The following is a 16,217-nucleotide window of genomic DNA, read 5'->3' on the forward strand; positions in this document are numbered from 1 at the left end:
TAATGCACAAAATGTCATACTGATGCTAACCATATTTAGCTCCTTTCATAATTACACAGTAAAGCCTGCATGGTAATAGTAAAACATGAAATATTTTCCTCACAAACACAAGATTACAAGATGTCAAAAATCTTAGTTTTAACATGAAAGGAAGATAAATGATTACTGGCCTTTTAAATAGTTGCCGGGCATAAACTGAATTTTTCCACTGGAGTCAGAAAGAGGTAATACCCAACTACACTTATTATACTGTTTTTCAAGATCACTCTTCTATGCTTTGAATTGCGTAATTTGGTCTTGCACTATATGTATTTTTATTCACTTTATTAATAAAGTTTGATTGGTTGTTGTGGGTTTAAGGACACTCTACAGTGCTAACCTTAGCAAACTCCACTTTGGATGAATTAAATATAAATTGTACCACTAAAGGTAGTAAATCAGTAACAGGGATGAAAAAGAAATCTGTAAGCAGAAATAATTCTAAATAACTATAAAAATATGTCTGCAAGGGAAGATGTGGCATACTGACAACATTATGATTAGAACAGAAACAATGGTCTTACCTGTCAAATTTTGCAGATGAGAATGTGAGCTGAAAAATGTGATTTTTTTTTTTTCTGCCATTGCACAAAAGGAAGAGCACTGACTACTTGAGACCCTGAACATCTTTTTCATTAGGAAACGTTTTGTATTCTGTCAATATGAGTAGCACACATCGACAGGTCTTCCCCATGTCAAGCAACAGCGCTAACTGGAATATCATGGGAATAATTTTCTCTCTTCTCTGTGGCTAGAATAGGCCATGCCTTAACTAGATCATCAATTTCATTGATATATGGCATTTTACTTGGACAGGATGATCCTAGTGTCTCTCTGCATTTCTGATATACAATTATCCTTAGCAGTGAAACAGCTAACTTCCCTGGCAGCAGAATGTAAGAAGGGAATCCAGCAAAGTCTGGACATAAGTGTCTGCTGAGTTTGTATGCAGTATATTCTGAAGGACTAGAGAAGACGAAGAACTTTCTTGGTGCAGTGACATCTCATCTATTCTAGTGCCCGTAGTATCATTTGCAGCTTAATTTTTTTTAACTAAATTCCTTCGATAAACAACTGTGGGTTTAGGAAATATAGCAGAGTAAACAACAGAATATCCATTTAGACCTTTTGGTGTATAATATGTCAAGGCTGTTGTGCTCACTTGAAGTTTCAATATTCAGTAAACAGAGAACTAAAATCATATTCTGTAGAATTTTTACTTTTGTATTCTTGTAAATACAACACAAATCAATCCCTGTTCAACAACTCAAATGTATTACCACTGTTACTTAAGAGTTGTCATAGTGCCTCTAAGTTAAGAGTTAACTGCCGAGACACTGTGGAAGGGTTTTGTGAAAGACTCAGAGTACGAGATGTGATTGGAAAGGTTTAAGAATGGATCCGCTACTGCTTACTGGTTTGGGGGACAGGTACACAGAGCGTGGTGGGTAAGTCATTGACTTGTCCTTGAATGCCCTCCTGGAAACTGCTTTTCCTTCCTTCAGTTTGTTGTGGCAACTGGTTGAGTGCGGGTCTGTTCGGGCTTGTTGCCGGATTCTATCTGTGTGAAAATGGAAATGAAAACAGAGCAATGAGTTTGTGTGAAATTTTGTTTTAAAACCGGAACATCAGCTTCTGAGATATACAAACTATTAAAACAGCTTTTGGAGATAATTGCATCAACCAGTCAAATGTTTTTGTCTGGTTCAACAGATTTAAAAATAGCCGTGAATCATTTGAAGATGAACCACGGTCTGGCCGTTCTTCCACCTCAAAAACGAATGAAAATTTTGTGAAAGTTCCTGACTTAGTGTGCTCTGATCGTAGACTTATAATTAGGGAGATGGCTGATGAACTTAATTTAAGTTTCTGTGCAGTACAGCTATTTTTAACTGACAATCTGAATATGCGTCGAGTGTCCTCAAAATTCATTCCAAAAGTGTTGTCGAGTAACCAGAGACAACACCAACTTGAAGTGTCCCAAGAACTGATGAATCAGACTAAAAATTACCCAGATTTGTTAAACAGGGTAATCACAGGTGATGAGTTGTTGTTATATGGATATCATCCTGAAACCAAAGTGCAGTCTGACTCCAGCTTCACCACGACCGAAAAGTCGCTTGAAGGTGAAGACAATGTTGGTGATTTTTTTCAATTCTACCGTTATTGTGCATCATGAATTTACCCCCGGAAAACAGACAATTAACCAGGAATACTACAGATGTGTCCTTGAGCATCTGTGCGGAAAGATGTGGAAGAAAAGGCCTGCATTGTGGAAAGACAGAAGTTGGGTGCTACACCATGACTATGCTCTGGCTCATCATACCTTCTCCATCATTGAATTTTTGACCAAATTTAAAATTCCTGTTCTTCCACAACTGCAATATTCCCGTGGTTTGGCTCCTGCGGACTTCTAACTGTTTCCTAAACTGTAATTTTCACTGAAAGGGAAGCGATTTGGCTCGATTGAAGACATCTAGGCAAATATGGACAGCACCCTTAACACATTTCAGGAAAAAAAATTCCAGGAATGTTTCCAAAAGTGGAAACATAGTTGGAATCAGTGTGTTCAGTCAGAAGGGGACTATTTTGAAGGAGATGCATCACAGTAGCATGTAAGTACCACCATTGCATAATTACAAGCCCATTCTTAAAACTTTCCAATCACACCTCGTATGTGCCTGCCCTTCCAATAACTTTGAGTGAAGTGTAACATTATACAGCAACAGCAGTGAATGAGGTAGTTCCGGACATTATCATAGATGTATGGGAAGGGTATGACTGTCATCTGGATGTGTGTCGAGCATCCGGTGGGAGACACATTGAACATTTATGAAAGACAAACAAAAACTTCAGTTCCAATCACAATGGTAAAAAATGCCCCAAGGGTGTATGTGCAAGCATGTAAAAGGGATATGTCTGTAGAATTGAATGGTCCATTTGTACACCTTTGCTTAACCTAAAATTCACCAGGTAAGTAACATAGCTGTATGACATGTCACATTAAACTGTATTCATCCAAGACAAAAGCAGTAACTGCATTCTTGTAGGTTTATGTCCAAATCAGTTGATGACCTCTGACAAAGAATTTACATCATTGTACTGTGCACCTAATAAACTCTCTCTCTGTAATGTTACTGGAAACTTATTACCTATAGACATACTGTTACTGAAGAAACAAATACAACATAACTGACTTTGCTTTTGCATAAATGCAAAAATGTACACAGGAACAGGTCATTGTTGTGTGGAGAGCAGTTCTTGTACCGAGACTTCAGCTGACGGAAATTGGAATGATCTTTTCGATGACAAACTGTTGCTCACTAGAAAGTGGTGCATCAACATGGAGATTTGTCTTGACAGTTATTCACAGTGCAAGACACTCCACCAATTGTTGATTCTCTGCAATCCTTCCTGCACTTCACTGCAGTCTTCCAGCTTTTCAGCTTCCATACAGACAAATAGCCTCACATAAGTACTGAAACTCCAGTTATGAGGTATTTCATTCTTTTGCAGTGACATGGAATTTCCATATTTTTTTTTACCTTGTTTGACTTAAGCAGTATATTTTCCACCTTCATTTGCATTGTAAGGAAATGAAAATCCATCATTCAGGCGGAAATAGCTGTGCCACATATAGAAGCTGAAGAAAATCGGGGAAAGGAAAGCAGATAAGCGGAAATAAATAATAGCCCTGAAATCAAACTTACTATACTTCAGTTGCCACTAAAATCTTTTTCGTATATACATTTAGTTTGAGAATAATTCTCAAACATACTCATGAATAGAAACTGTCATGAATTTCAATTAAGAAGAAAACTTCTACTGTGTAAACACTTAGTGTCGTTTAAGCCAACTTTTGGTTAACGAATCCGTCAATTTAATATCAGTTTCAAGTCTATGAACTGAACAAATTTCCTCTCTGTTTATTTTCTTTACTTATCACTAATTAAGTTTGAGGCAACATTCAGTTGGCTGCTACTCAACCACAGATCTGATGTGAAAAGCCTTCAGGAAGATTGTGTCTATCTTGATGGAGACACATAGTAAGAGATAAGCTCTGTCTGATGGTAGAAACCTGATAGTCTGTCCTTACTACTATGGTCAATAGTACATTAAACAACACTCTTCACACAATGGAAAATCCATTACGTAATAATGACAATGTTATGTAAAGGGTAGCTGCTACTCACCACATAGCGGAGATACTGAATATATGTTTTCTAATTCTGATGGGTAGATCATATAACTAATGAGGAGGTATTAAATAGGATTGGGGAGAAGAGAAGTTTGCGGCACAACCAGAAGAAGGGATCGGTTGGTAGGACATGTTCTGAGGCATCAAGGGATCACCAATTTAGTATTGGAGGGCAGTGTGGAGGGTAAAAACCGTAGAGGGAGACCAAGAGATGAATACACTAAGCAGATTCAGAAGGATGTAGGTTGCAGTAGGTACTGGGAGATGAAGAAGCTTGCACAGGATAGAGTAGCATGGAGGGCTGCATCAAACCAGTCTCAGGGCTGAAGACCACAACAAAAACAACAATTCTGATGAGTGCCTGTTTGGCTGAAAGCTTTGTTTGACAATCTTTTTGTTGTGCCCAACTGTGAATCAGCATCTCCAGTATATAATGAGTAGCACCTATCCTTTTTATAATATTGTCAAACAATCTCACCTTTTTTATTGCTGTGAGATGACAAAGCAATCCAGGTCAAGTCAGAGTGACTATTTTAAACCAGACAATCTCTTTTGTTGTTATAACCAGTGCTTGATTTGTAATGGTATACCATGCTGATACCTCTGACACAAAACCATTAAAATAATCTTTTAAGGCATTAATAAAAAACTGTCCATAGTAGGTCACAGTACTTCTGTTACTACTACTTTTTTGCAAATCAAGCACTGGTCATAGCGGTTGCTACTTATGCTTGTTCTATTTCTTCAAGATCGTGTCATATCCAAAATGACAAACCAAGCAACATATCTAGAAGAACTTAGTGTTCATTTTCAGAGCCCATTATGTACTCTAGCAGACTGATCAATCTGAAGTTACAAGCAGAGGAGAGGTGATGTGTGGAAAGAATTAAAAGGAAAAGAACTGAACACACAACAAATAAGAAGCTGTGTATCACTGGCAGAATGTGTTACAATTGGCTCATTATACCTTATTCTAAACATATACACAGTGAATCTTTGCTGAGGTTTCTAGGACAGATGAATATTCCGTATTTCTTCATCCCATTCACATAGCTGAAAGTTATGCAGTCAAAAGACTGGTTCAGTAACATTTGACGGCAAACCCAATACCTCATGGAATATTTCCTCACAAGAGAGAAATGTAGGTTCAAGTCGCAGTCCGGCAGAAATTTTCGTGTCACTAATAGGTATTACATTTGTATCTAATACTGCTGATGTTTAACAGTTCACAGTAAGCAAATAAATGTTGAGTAATTGAATATATTATAACAAAACATTCAACATTCCATGCAGAGCCAATCACAAAATATTTTATTTTCATATTTTTCACAGCTTTACTTTTGAAGAAATGTAAGCAACTCGGTCAAAAAATATTATCCTTGGACCTACAATCATTAGTGGATGGACCAATAAACTCTTCTCAAAGGTGTGTGCACCCCCCCCCCCCTCCCCTTTCCAAGACACACAAATATGATATAACATTATGCAATGATTCTGTAATTACTTTCTCTGGGTGGGGATGGGAGTAGAGATTGTGAACAACACACATATACAATGGGACAATACAACATATGTAAAAAACATAACTCCTTTTACAATAAGCAAATTTATTTTACTGTGGTTGTTTTTAACATGTCATACTTAAAAAATCACATTCATTGCAACAGTAATTCCAACACAAGAGATACAAGTGTCACCCACTTCAATAAACATTATATGAAAGTAGGTTTTTACAGTCGAGCCATAACATTAATATATTAACAGACACATTAATTTGGCACAGATGGTAAAATATAAAAAATGTTCTTCGGTATACGCAGTGGCCTATCCTTGGTAACCACTCCAAAAAAATATAGGGTGGTGGCAGAGAATGTTTGGTTGTACAGTCCTGTAGTTCTGGTGTGGAACTGGATTTGTGATGTGTTTCTGAAAATAAATCAAAGATATACTGAATGAATTATCAAATACTTTTTGATAGTATCTGGCAGTATAGAAAAGATCAAACATAAGTAGAATATCACTACATGTCAAATTAGAAAAGTATTAAGTACATACTGATTATTAACATTAATTTTGTATGTAGAGTACACCAATCTGTCGCCAATGAGATGCAAATCAACATCCAATGAACTACCTTTGAGTAAAATCTTCTACATCTGAACAAATATTAAGTTGTCAAATGCTGAAGCATATATCCAGCTAATCTGATCACATATTGCATCAATTTGTAAGTGAGAAGCTGGAGATAGATGCTAGTGTTTAACAACTGTCATTTTTGTGGGTGTATCTTCAAGGCATTAAGCATTCTGTCAGCACCTTCACAATATATACAATTACTAATAAGGCATGACATAAAAAATAATCAATCACAATTTCAAAAGAATAGTGATTTCTTCCACTTACAGGCAATAATGACATCACAGCAAAGCAAGTATTCACCCAAAAATAAAGCACACAAAATACTCAAAATTTAACAAAAAAAATTCATGTGAACTATAAATCTCAAATAATTAATGGAAAATCTCATATAAAGATGTGAAACAAATACTAACAAAGAGATAGAGGGGTTCCTTCATCAGGGAGGAGAGAGGGGAAAGAAAGGGAAGAAGGGAAAGTGGATTTAGTTACAACCCAGGTTATGAAGCTACAGGGAAAGGGAAACAGGGAGGGTAGCAAGGATGGAGGCATGGTTGTCAGAGGGAAGCCAAAGATATTCTATTGTAAGTACTGTGCCAGCTTCAAACCAAAAAGGATGCATACAGAAGTAAAGAGGTATATAGTATAAATATGTAGGATGAAAAGATGCATGAATGGCTGTGCCATTTGGCTTCTCCCACCCAGCACCAGTCCCTCTGAACTACGGAGATGGGAACTTGCACTCCAACACATCCTTTCATCCCCCTGGACTGAACCTACGTTAAACAACCTCACTCCCATTTACTCTTCAGTCTTCTCCTCTTTCTCTTTCCTCTTCAGCCATTCATGCATCTTTTCATCCTACATATTTATACTATATACCTCTTTACTTCTGTATGCATCCTCTTTGGTTTGAAGCTGGCACAGTACTTACAATAGAATATCTTTGGCTTCCCTCTGACAACCATGCCTTCATCCTTGCTACCCTCCCTGTTTCCCTTTCCCTGTTGCTTCATAACCTGGGTTGTGAGTAACTAAATCCACTTTCACTTCTTCCCTTTCTTTCCCCTCTCTCCTCCCTGATGAAGGAACATTTATTCCGAAAGCTAGGTACGTAAATTTTCGGTTGTTTTTTGTGTATCTATCGGCTGTACTGAGCTGAAGTAAGAACTGGCCAGTCCCTCTATCTCTTTGTTACTATAAATCTCAAATGAAGACATCAATACAAGTAACCCATACAGGGACTCAAAAACTCAACACAATTTTCACTTGAGCTACACAGCTCCAACAAAGCCCTCGATACCAGGTACCAACCACTCTAAAACATGATGTTGCAAATTTCACTTCACCCACAAAGCTTAAGCAAAGCCCTAGATACAACATTTTCACTTACTCTATCTAAACCCAAGTTCACTGTACAACAAAGCAAACCATGCTCATATGACTAATATCAGAAATGTATCCTAAATAACAATGGTACATCAGTACCCATGATAACTACCAATAACAATCTCAACAAATACCAAACACTAACAAGGAAATTCCGAAAATTCATGAAAACTTTCTCCACCACCAATTTAAATATACACAAACAAATTTGCCCATTTCAACAAGCAATGAACTACTCATAAATATCTATATCTTCTTCACCACAGAAGAAAAAATAAAAATATTAAATCTCCGACCACAGAAACACACTGCACTAAGATTTCCAAACATAAAAGTGAATCCATCAGCTAAAATACGCAAATTCAAAGTAACTCACCAGAAAGCCAGCATAAATTCTTTCAATACCAACATGAAACATTCAATTCATGTCAAACTACTCACTAACAAACATACAGCACAACAGAGAGCCACCAAATACTACAACACACAACCTACAAAGACAAAGACTCAATAACATCAAGGTTCACCATGACATAACAGGTCAAAGCAGATGGGTGTAGCATCAGCACCTGATCTTGTGTGAATAACCTCAGGTTAACCTCTGTTAGGAAATAGTGATGAGACAATGACAGCCAATTGACCAGAAAACAGGACTAAATTATCAAGAATGAAACTTAATTACTGTTGGAACATTTGTTCAGAGTTTGTATCATTTTGGTACAACATAAGAAGGCCAGTACTGCCTGCTTTGCACTTGGAGATTTTTCTCACTTTACTGGCCCACAAACAGAATACTTTTATTCAATCTGTCCTACAGCATTTCCTTTCTAAGCAGCGCAGGCAGTTAAGATCTAAAAATTGTCCATTCTAACATTGAAATTCTAATACTTACATCCTAAACCGTTTACTCCCTAGTGGTTCTTATGATTAATAATGAAGAGTGAATTTACTAGACACTGATTTGATTTGCGAAATTTTCTGAATGTCAGTCGAGGCATTCATATGAACCCTTACCTGCTACTTCAGCATCTTATTTTGCAAATGCGAACTTCCCACAGTATCTCCAGTTTTGCTGTGTTTCTCTTCATGTTTTTAGCGAGTTTCATCACTATATACTTCAGTGACTAAAAGGAACTCCATTAATCAACATCTCAACATGTTTAAACGAGAGTTACATTTGAAGAAGCCTTTCAACTGCCACTACAACAGTACTAAGTTACATACAACACAGAAATGAAACTAAATCTGCCATTTGTAATTTTCATGAGTACAACATCACACATGCAGTTTGAGTTCATACGTCACAGTATGAAATAAATGCTATACATTTCTATTCAATGGGAAAATACAATATTCTAACCACAATCATTTTAACCAATCAGCTTGTTTGCCTCCCAGAATGCGAATTTATATGATGTTTCCTGTTTTCTCTCCAATAATTTTGCATTCCACTTTTTGTCTCTAAGAAATCACAATACCACAAAGCCCATTACAGAGTTACTATGAAAGTTACATGCGGCATGTACCACGTCGACAAAAACAATAACAAAAACAGAACTTTCTTTCCGCTAAAAATTTCGTCTTCAAAGTTAATACTCGCAATGCCCTCAACTGGATGTGGTAACTTCTGTGAACTACATCACTTCCCATGTTTCGCTGTCGCTAGAGTCTAGTGTGAGATAATTTGTTGTTTGGTTTCCTGAATACTGTTGGACAAGAGAGCAAGGTCATCAGCAAATCCTAGACAATTTAAACTTATTTTGTCTTTGGGTCTTGCAATTTGGATGCTCTTTGGGTTAATCTTGTACCACTTCCTCATTATGTATTCTAAAGCACAGTTGAACAGCAGGGGTGCCAAACAATCTCCTTGTCTTAACCTGTTTTTATGATGAATGGCTCAGAGAGTTCCCCCCTGAACTTGACTTTTGATACAGTGTTGGTTAAGGGAAGTTCTATCAATCTGATTAATTTTGTATGGAGCCCGAAATTTCTTAAGATTTTTAACATTGAAGGTCTATGGATACAGTCATAGGCTTTTTTAAAGTCCATGAAGGTTATTATAAGAGGTTTATTTTGTTTCTTGTAATATGCTATGGCTAATTTTAAAGTGATGATCTGTTCTGCACAGCTTCTCCAAGGTCTGAAGCCTCCTTGGTATTCACCTAATTCTTCCTCTAGTTGCTCTTTGATCCTCTTGTCTAGGATTCTGGAGAAAATCTTGCATGTGCAATTATCTGGGTTGCTTTTATCTCCTTTTTTGTGGAGTGGGTGGATTATGGCTGTGGTCCAATGTTCAGGAACCTTTTCTGTTTTTTGTTAGGACTATGTGTAACGATATTCAAACTGTATCACTGGCATATTTCCACATTTCTGCAAAAACTTTGTCTTCTCCTCATGCCTTATAATTTTTCATATCTTTGAGTGCCATTTCCAACTCTTGGATTGTTGGAGGATTTATGAGTTCAGGTGGAGTCTTGATTGGTGTGTCTGTATTATTTGCTGAAAGTTCCTGGGGTTCTTCATAATTCAAAAGTTTACTAAATGCTTTTGCCATGATTTCTGCATTTTCCTTCCCATTATGTGCCTTCCCTTTTCAGCGTTAATGTGGGAGGGGCAAATTTTTGTAAATGTATTCCAAACATTTTGTAGAAGTCTCTGAATTGGTTTTAGTGTAATTTTCTTCTACTGAGTCAATTAGATCTTTCTGTGATTGTCTCTTGGTTTGCTTGATAATTTGTGTGAACTTTTTCCTTATATCTGTGAGGTTGGTTGCATTTTGTTCTGGTTTGTGTGTCTGAAATTTTAACCATGCATGATGTCTTTCTTCATGAATTTTTTCACATTCTGAGTGCCACCAGATACGTCTCTTACGTGGGTTCAATGGGGCTAATTTTTCTGCTTATTGCCTGAGAATTCGAACCAGTTCTTCTAAATTATCTGTCAGTTTTATGTTTTAGTTAGACACCTTTTTAAGCCATAGCAGCTCATTTTAGCGAGCTGGGTTTCACGTGATCGATGTTTTCGCAATCCTTGCTGGTTGGCATTGAGGTGGTCATTCTGTTCAAGATACCTCATTATGTTTGAGCTCAGAATATGTTCTAAGATTCTATAACAAATTGATCAAGAATATTGGATGTTGGTTTTGTGGATCACTTCTACTACCCTTCTTTTGGCTGGGTGTGACCTGTCTTTTTTCCAAGAACTGGACATGGTTTTTTATTTGAGGGATCTATGGTAGATTATAGTTAGGAGAGGGGTTCACTCAGCTGCAAATTAAGTATATCATCTGACAAGGATTCCTCAGTGATGGAGATTTGTTCAGTTTTAATGTGTTCACCTATTTCTCAATACCACTGACACTAATACTTATTTCATTCATCTTTTCAGTGGTATTAAGATTAAATGAGGATAATTCTCCTGGATTTTTCTTTGTAAAGGAACACTTGAAAACAGAGTTAAGCATCTCATGTTTTGCTATGCAACCCTCAATTTCAGTTCAGTTCATTTGCTAGGAACAGAACACTAACTTGGCACCACTAACAGCCTCGAGTGGCATCTGCCAAAAACCGGAGGTTCAGTCCAGTCAGTCTCAGATGTGCGTTTTGTGATTTTTTCTATCAATTCTTTCATGTTTTGTTGCTGATTGTTGTTCTTTGCAGTTATTATATTCTGCTCCCCTAGTACCCAATACTTTCTTGGTATTTCATCCTTCTTCAAATGAATCACAACTGGTTTACAATAATGTCTCCTGCCATGTCCTATAAATAATTTTTTGTAGTTTGGCTCTGACAACATCCCTTCATGGTCAGGAAATAGGAAATCGCTTAATTTTGATGAGTTCATGGGCTGTAATCTATAATGTCCTTGTTCAGATATCACATTTTGATTTTTAGATAATAGCCCAAATAGTTCCCGCTTGCTCCCATTACATATGCAGATTACCTCATCTACCTTGCACTTGTTTTCTGTGCTTGACTTCCAGGTCTCTCCTTTTTCTGGACAATATTATGAGAAGAAAAGTTTCTACTCACCATATAGTGGAGATGGTGAGTCACAGATAATAATAATAATAATAATAATAATAATAATATTTATTCAACATCGAATAATCAAATACAATCCCTAGAAATAATACAGTTTCAGGACATCATACAGATTATTCTTCTGAATACGTCAGTTTATAAATTACAAACTAAAGATTTGTTTGTATTAATAAATTTTACATTTTGATGGATTTTACGTCTGGTAGTACACAATCACGATATTACAAAAAAATGTTTATCAACATTATATTAGTTGTAGGTTACTTAAAACTGCCAGCTTGACATACTTATGAAATACTTTTCATACAGATATAATACTCGTCTAGGGAATAAAAAGGGTTTTCAATTAGAATTCTTTTAAGGCTGATCTTTTAATTTGTTAGTAGGAAGGGTTGTGAGACTTTTTGGTAGGGCATTAGCTAGCTTCAGCCCATCATGAAGTGAATTTTTTTCATATAAAGCTGTTCTGTGGCTATTTACATGGTATCTGAACTTTTGCCTTGTATCATATTGGTGCAGGTCACAGTTGAAATTTGGATTTATTGTTTTCACAAGCAATATAACTTTTAATACGTACACACCTATAATGGTAATCACACCTAATTTTGGGAACAGATTCTGACACGATTCTCGAGGTTTGGTACCAGAAATGATCCTGATAACTTTTTTCTGTAGTATTAATAACGTACTTAGGTTGGCTTGAGTTGTTGCACCCCATATTTCTACAGCATAGTTTAAGTTTGATGAGAATAGGGCATGATAAGCAGTTTTAATACACCCATGTCCTTACAATATTTGCTAATCATATTTATAGCACACACATTCTTCGACAGCTTACATGCTAAGGAATCAATATGCATGTTCCATTTGAGGCTGTCCTGGATTGTAATTCCCAAGAACTTTGTCCATTTTTCCTTTTTTACAATGGCATTTCCTATGGATAATTTCATGTCAAATTCTATTTGTTTCCTTGTCTTAAATTCCATCATTGCAGTCTTTGAAGCACTTACATTTAGATGGCTTTCATTAAAATACTTGGCTATTTCATTAGTTACACTGTTGCACTGTACCTCCAGACTCTCATAGTCTTTGTGTTTACACACTATTGATGTGTCATCTACATACAATATTTTTGCACAGTTAGGAGAACAATACTGTATATCATTAACATATATTAAGAAAAAAAGGGGTCCCAAGACAGAACCTTGAGGCACTCCATATTTGATGTCTGTAATTTTAGATTTGTAAGACCCATTGTTTGTTTTAAGCAAGACAAATTGTTTTCTATTGCTCATATACGATTTTATTAGCTCATAGCCAGTTCCTCTGATACCCAGGTTCCACAGCTTGTCAAGTAATATGGTGATGTTGACTCAATCAAAAACTTTTTCTAGATCAAGGAACACTCCAGTTGCATACTCCTTATTCTCTATGGCCGTTATTATTTTGTCTATTAATTGTGCTGCTGCTACTGATGTTGACTTGTTTTTCATAAAGCCATTCTGATTTTCAAATATTAAATTGTCATTAGTCTAGTATAAATAACTTTCTCAACTACCTTAGAAAATGCAGGTAAGATTGAGATGGGGCGGTAGTTTTCAATTTTAGATTTATCACCTTTCTTGTGAATCAGGGTTACTTGTGCTGTCTTTAGACTATCTGGGAAACACCCTGATGCAATTACATCATTTACTGCTGTGGCCATGGCGTCAGATATGTTGTCTATGCATCTTTTCAGTGTACAGATAGACAATCCATCATAGCCTGCTGATTTTGTAAAGTTTAAGGACATTACTATGTTTTTGACTTCCTTGTTATTGGTTGGGGACAAGAATATGCTTTGTTTGATTGGAATGCCCCTATATTTATGCTGAAGATTCTGTCATTGACAGATTTTCCAACAGAAGAAAAGAACTCATTAAAAACATTTGCAATCTGACATTGACATTTCATGATATGCCCTTTATGGTTTATAGTAAAGTCACTCGTTGATCTGTCCTTACAATCCCTAAAGCTATTTGTTACTTTCCAAACAGCTAAACCTGTGTTAGTAGAGTTTCTTAACATTGTGGCTACATATTTACTTTTAGTTTCTAGCAGAAGATCTTTACAGTAATCCTGATAGTTCTTATATTCTACCTTTAGTCTATTATTATTGTTATTACTTATCATTGCATATTGGAAAAGTGTAAGTTTCTCTCTTGCTGTTTTTACTTCATGATTTATCCAGTTATTTTTTTGTATCTTTTTGCAGTCATTTACTGTAAAGGTCATTTCTGGACATGAGACATTGAAGCAATAATAAAAATCTGACGAAAATTCACTGAAAGTAATGCTGTTTTTTTCACCCCATTGTAAGCTTTTTAGCAAACTGTTGAAATCTTTAACATTGTCATTATTGGTCATTCTTTTTGTCACATATTGTTTCTCTTTTCTATTGACACGGAGATTTTCAGCTTCTATCAATACCTGTACTGTGTGGTGGTCAGAAATAGCAAGCTTCAGAACATGCACTGCATGTAAAGTGGGACATGTTAGTTATAATGTTGTCAATGCATGATTTTGCACTATTGACCTCTCTAGTGGGCTCGTTTATCAGAAATGTTAAGTTAAATTGAGCTAGTATTAGCATTAGTTTTTTAGATACAGAGTCATTGGACAGTAAGTCAATGTTTATATCTCCAGTTAGTATTACGTTAACCTAGCCATTTTTTATGCAGTGTTTACTGTCAATGTCAACAAGCATGTCATTAAGAACATCAAAGAAACTATCTAGGCTACCAGATGGAGGTCTGTATAGGCCTATAATAATTAAGTTCTCTTTCCCCCACTCATAATTAATTGCTGCTAGTTCTATTACACCCTCAATGCTGAAAGCACTTACATCTATTACACTATAATTACTACCACTGGCTGCAAAGATAGCTACCCCATCACCACATCTCTCTTTTCTACTGAAGGCAGAGCAAAAGTTCATGGAAAGTGGCTTACATACACTAATTAGCTCATCTGTGTACCAGTGTTCACTTATAACTAAAACATCAGGCTTATCAATTGCTGCAATGGTATCCAACTCATTTTGCTTATTGCCAAGACTTTGAAAGTTCTGCTGAATTAATTTGAAAGTGAGTTTGGATTGTTGAATGCTTGATGGACGTGTCACCCTACCAGAACCACTTATACATTTACCCCTAAAAAATAAGTATCAGTTGACAGAGTGGGTTTTGTATTTTTCACTATCCATTTATTCAAGTTGGTCTGTTTCCATGTACTAGGAGCCTGGGAAGAATCAGCGTTACCTGATGTTTTCAGCAGCCATTTGTCCAATGTCGTCTGTCTATACCCATTCCTGCAGTCTTCTTGTGTTGTGGAGCACTCATTCTTCGAATGTGTGTGTTTTGAGTATACGTTGTTCCTAACATTTATGATGATTTCACAAATAATGGACGCTAACTCATACCTGTGTGGAATATCGAGAACAATGACGTTTGAGTCATTTAGATGGTTTAGGGCAGATTTTAGGGCATTAACAGCATGCAAACCATCGTTGTGTGTGACGTCATTTGCACCACCACATATTACAATGAAGTCTTCCTATATTGTCTTTCGAGAGATATTGTTTACAGTTGCAAGCACTTGGTCAAGACGAGCACCAGGTTTAATAAAACCTGAAGCATTTACTTCACTGTTTACGCTTTTTATTTCATGTGCAAGGCCTCTAAGATGACTATCACCCATTAAACATACGTTTACTCTTCTTGCTGCATTTGTGGTGTTAGTTAAATTAACCGTCATCTTGAATGTTGAATTTACGTTGCTTCTGTTTATGAGTGACAGTTTTGGCTGGCGAGGTTCCACATTTTGCTTAATAACAACAAAAAGATTTTCACACTTAAATCTTTCTGCCAATGGCCTGTGTCAACAAGACACATACATACACGCACACACACACACTCACGCAAACACAACTCACACACATGACTGCAGTCTCAGGCAACTGAAGCCACAATGTGAGGAGCAGTACCACTACATGATGGGAGTGGTGACTGGGTGGGGGAAATGAGGAGGCTGGGTTGGGGAGGGGGACGGATAGTATGGTGGACATGGCGGACAGTAAAGTGCTGCAGTTTGGGCAGCGAGCACGGGAGTGGTGGGTAGAGGGGGGGGGGGGGGGGGGGGGGGGGGGTAAGTAATGGAAAAGGAGAGAAAAATATGACATAATAAAAATCACGCAGCAGACTTACTTATACATTATCATGTAATTTGGTATGTACAAAGTCAAAATAATTTCAGCCTCAAGAATGAACCTCTAGGTGTAATGAACTGGAGCCAACTATGGGAAAATGAAGATAAGTAAAAAAGTTATTTGTACATCTTACTCTATTTTACATTGTCTGATTTTACTTTATCTG

The sequence above is a fragment of the Schistocerca gregaria genome, chromosome 2 (assembly GCF_023897955.1).
Source record: "Schistocerca gregaria isolate iqSchGreg1 chromosome 2, iqSchGreg1.2, whole genome shotgun sequence".
NCBI classification, from domain to species: Eukaryota; Metazoa; Arthropoda; class Insecta; order Orthoptera; family Acrididae; genus Schistocerca; species Schistocerca gregaria.